We start from the raw sequence: 4,715 nt of genomic DNA on the forward strand, positions 1-4,715 counted from the left end.
CTCATGGTAAGTCAGTGCATTCAATCTCTGCACTAACTTGCAATAAGTGCCTACACACTGTTGCCTGGGTCATCCCACTGTCTTAGATACCTGTATGTTATTAAGGCTGCCAATCATTGCTAGCATAACCATAGTTTTTACAAGTCCTACCCAGACATTAGGACTGATGGCAGATAAAGAATATGAAGGCGATTCTCACCCCAAAGAACTGACAGTCTAAGGATGCAAGGAGTGAAACTGTGCTTGCAAGAAAGCAGCACATTCATAGCAGAAGTTGTGTTTCAGACCTTTCGGAGGCAAGTGCTGACTTTTCAAAACCAAGTGAGAAGTGACAGGAACAGTAGCATGGCCTGCACAAGGCCCTAAAGGTGGAGAAAGCAGCTTGTACTGGCCATGCTGAACTGGGGGAAGGTATGCAGAGGTCAGTACTCCAGGTGGATGCCTGGGAGGCTGGATACCAGCAGATGAGCAGCAGCAGAGATATGGAAGGAAGAGTCAAGATTTTGAGCTTGTGATGGTGGTTAGGAAGAGCTGTTACTTAGGTATATGTGTAGAAGGACTCCAGAAGGGCAGCACAGTCTGGAGGAGCTTTGGATCAAGTGGAGCACGCACTGGTAACAGAGAGGTGAGGGAAAGTAGCAGGTTGACTGGCAGGCAGCAACATGAAGAGCTCCCTTAATGAAAGGCAGCATTTACACCTTTCACAACAAGTGACCTATCCCAGAAAAATGTTTCAAAAGCAGGCATTTCCCACTGGCTGTTGACATTAAATAGGCATGAATCAGTGTGAGGTGTCCTAGGATGTAGTGTTTGTTTTTCTGTTAGGGTGAGATTTTCCATTGAGTTGACTGGTCTCCATTCCACACGCCTTTATGCAGAGCTCCCATTTGCTTTCTCTGTAACACGTATTAGCAAAGAATGCCAGTGCACCTTTCGGGTGCTGCAAGCATGTCTCTGGAGTAGGTGAACTGGTACTTAGATTCCGGGCTGCAGTAATCAATACAGTGTAAATTAATTCACCCTTAATCTAATTGTGCATGCACTCAGGAGCTTTATCTGTCTCCTGTTGGCAATGTTGTTTCTTTCACTACAGGAATAATTTGGAGGTTTACTTGAGGCATGAAACTGCTACCAACCTTCCACAGTCATTCTCAGTTATTGTGCAAGACAACACTGAAGCAGCTTCACCCTGTTTGTCATGATAGTAGAAAGCAGCTGCTCAGGTTAACCAACTTACTAGACTGGGAGGTATTAGGCAGTGACCATGGGAGCAATGGTAACTTGCAGCGAGGGAGTTGTAACCATTTCAGCCTCTACCAGCTGCAGGCAGAAGAGGGTCTGGATGTTACTTTTTGTTGGCTTTGTCAGTGACCTCTCATGTCTGCATGCCTCAAGGCCTGAAAAAAGTCATCAAAAGGGACTGGAGCTCTCAGATGTGGAGAAATCCCGCTCCAAAGCAGTGGTACTCCCTTGGATGAGGGAAATCATTGTGTGCCTTTTCAGCACCACACCCAGAAGCGTGGAAATTCCCATTCAAGTTTCCATCAGCACTTGGACACCATGGATCTTGGCACTGGAGTCTGCACAGAAGCACCTGTAGTTCATACACACCGACCTAAAGTTAGTATGAGATCAAAATGAAACCCAGCCTTTAGTGATAAAAGGGGACTGAAATGTCTTTTAAGTAGGGATTCACACGTGGGGTCTTTTATTTTGAGAGCTATCGCTTTTTTGTTGTTAAGCTTTTAGCTTGATTGGCATTCAGAGAGCTGCCAAGAATACTGGGAATTCTCTATAAAATAACAGTGTGGCAAGTTCATTAGGCTATCATCTTGACAGGCTTATATATTTATTACACTAATTATGTGGGTGTAGTACTTGTATTAGGAATATCTAGATGATATTTCTTATCTGTAAAATCAGTACCAGGCATGGGAAAACCCACAAAAGATTTCTCAGCTAAAACTAACCTACAAATTTTCCTTAAACATATAAAAAGTTTTCTCATTCAGTAGCAAAACCTTTGATTTTTTTTTTCTTCCCCCCTATACAGAGATTTAGGTACTTTAAATATAGCAAGTACATGAACTTCCTAATCTGAAATCACTGTTAATTCATTTTATCCCATTTATTAAGGAAACAAGGGACAAGGAGTGGGGAGAGGAATCTCAGGTCAGGGAGTGGCTGCAAGGCATGCTGCCTCTGAGAGCTATTCCTAGAGCATTGCTTCTGACAGTCCAGCTTCACACCAGTGCTGTGCCAGCAGTTAGACTCTAACCCCTTCATATACATTTTTGTTTGGTTGTTTTTTTATAGGTTCTCTTGCAGTCCTATCAGTGTCATTGTGCTACTCCAGGGTAAAAGGTTTGCCAAGAAAGGCTGATGGGAGCTTGCAGTGGAATACCAGCCTGCATACTGCATGTTGCCCAAAGCATTTTAGAGCAGAGGTCATCTTCCAGGCTTGTAACAGTCATAGCTAGTGACTCTGGAAGCTTAGGACATCAGTGTCACTGCCTGGGAGAGGCTATTGACTGGACAATTGGAATTAAACTCTGTAAATCTCTGTATGCATAAAGACTACTTGTCAGTAAGGAGAGGAAGGTTTTGACTTCTGTATGCTACAAGAGAGTTTATTTGGAAAAGCACAAATCTTTTTATCTGTGAAAAGTTTTGTTATTCAATAACTGGTTTCGTTGGAGTGCTAGACAGTTGAAAGGGAAGGGAATTAAAATGATGGGGGTTTGACAATTGCCAATGTGTGTCTCTGAGGACAGTTATCTGATGGCTGGGTCTGTTAGCAGGAAGGGCTGTTGCTGCTGGGGGGGGGATTTTACAGTGTTTCAGAGTGCAGACTCTTTGCCAACTGTTTTAATATTCAGGCTTGCTTTGAGCTTCTGTCCTGTCTTGGTCCCTGCCTGTGCTGTAAGAACAAGCACAAATGGAAGCCGGACACTGCATATCGGCCTTCTGTAGTTCTGCAGACCTGCTATGGAAAGGCCAGATGTCTCAGTGTTATAAGTTTGGACAAAGGTCCAGGAGCCGACTGTGGTGAATAATTAGAAGTAATTTATTAAGCAAGCGGTAAATAGGCAAAACAGCGCTGGGCGGCCGGGGAGCCACTGCTCTACCAATGGCTCGCAACCCCCCTTCCCGTAGCCACAGTTCTTATAGTCCTCTATTTCCGGTATATGTGTCATTTTCGGTATACGTATCTTCCTTAGTGTACTCCGCGTCTGCGCCGATCTGTTGCTAGGGGGGTCTTTTTCTGCCTTCTGGCTTCCTTGGTGTACTCCGCATCTGCGCCGATCTGTTGCTAGGGGGGTCTTTTTCTGCCTCCTGGTGACTGCTGGGATGAAGGCCCCCAAGTCTTCCTCCTGCGACTGCCCTGTGCCCCTCACTTGACACATGCGTGTTTTATTACCTTTTATAGGCCCCAAGTCTTCCTCCTGTGACCACCCTGGGCCCCTCACTTGACACATACATGTTTTATTACCTTTTGTATAAACACAAGGCTTGCACAAACATTGTTTACATTACCAGTTATCTGTAGTTAATGCAAGACCCCCTCCTTCCTGTTTTAAGGCCGACATCTGGGTTTTTTGTTTTTTTTTTTTTTTTTTACTAACATGAGCAAGATTTGATTAACAAACGCTTATCTATTATCACATCAGTATTTCCAAAGCAAGGCCAGTTATTGCACGAGACGTTAGAATGGCAAATAATGCGATCAGCCAGGGAAGCCCATTGCTATTTCTGCAATTTGTCCGTGTCACAGTGAGGGTCTTCCCAACTTCAGGGCTGGACTGAACAGTTGCAGAATGGATTGCTGAGGGCACTATGAAAACTCCTAGGGAAATGACATCAGAAATTGGCAGCAGTTAATCTGGAACACTGAATCCAAGCACAGTATTTATCTGAAAAATAATGAATCAAATCCTACAGGTCTAACTGGGGCTACTATGAATAAATTAGATCAGTTTATTTTTGTATGACTCATTAATCATATTACAGTCATCACTGTGTTTATCTGAAAGTATTTTAATTTAATCAAAATGCAGTTAAAACTCATTTAAACAAATTTGGCCTCGATTGTCCTGCCCCACACTCAGACCAATCTTTTCCAGTGTGGTGTGAGGAATGAGACACCAAAGTAGATCTTTCTAGAGAGACCTGACTATGGATTTATGCATTACTTGATTTTGAGCATGCACTTGCCAACACTTTGCTTTTTATCCTGACTGCCATAGAAAAGAGGACAATATGCTATGCTCTGAGGCTTTGTCACAGTGTTCATAGCTTGTACAGGCCATCTGCTGTGGACTAATTGTAAGAGACTGAATTGTTATCTTGAACCGTTTGCCTCAAAGATTGTTAGGTGTGAGGGACTGGACTGTCATCTCAAGGAACTGTGAACTGTTTATCTCGAGCCCTTTGTCTCTGAGATGGCCTGTTTAAGCAGGACGCTCCTCTGTCCATAAGGACGATTACCAGGCCATTAAGGCATCCAGGGCTGGAGCTGATAAGATACTGGTTTCTGGTGTCGATCATGCGAAGGTCGTGTGATAGACGAAACCTGCAGCGTGTGACATCATCGAAATATGCCCTATAAAAACCCGTAGAGACAAGCCGTGGGGCTTTTTTTTTCACCACCGAAGAACTGAAGATTGAGGACCAATGGGACGCCGCTGGATCCGTGGTAGTGACCATCCTTGCAA

The 4,715-nt window shown here is 44.0% G+C and overlaps 1 long non-coding RNA gene across 1 annotated transcript; it reads right to left on the reverse strand.

Moving 5' to 3' along the window:
* Nucleotides 1–1,137: 1,137 nt before the first annotated feature.
* LOC128146559 (uncharacterized) lies at nt 1,138–4,095 on the reverse strand. The gene is made up of 3 exons (XR_008236783.1): nt 3,667–4,095; nt 2,984–3,005; nt 1,138–1,594 (listed from the first exon to the last, which is right to left on the reverse strand). It is a non-coding gene; the product is annotated as an uncharacterized LOC128146559 (long non-coding RNA).
* Between the last annotated feature and the right edge of the window lie 620 nt (nt 4,096–4,715).

This window comes from Harpia harpyja, chromosome 9 (genome assembly GCF_026419915.1).
Source record: "Harpia harpyja isolate bHarHar1 chromosome 9, bHarHar1 primary haplotype, whole genome shotgun sequence".
Lineage (NCBI taxonomy): Eukaryota > Metazoa > Chordata > Aves > Accipitriformes > Accipitridae > Harpia > Harpia harpyja.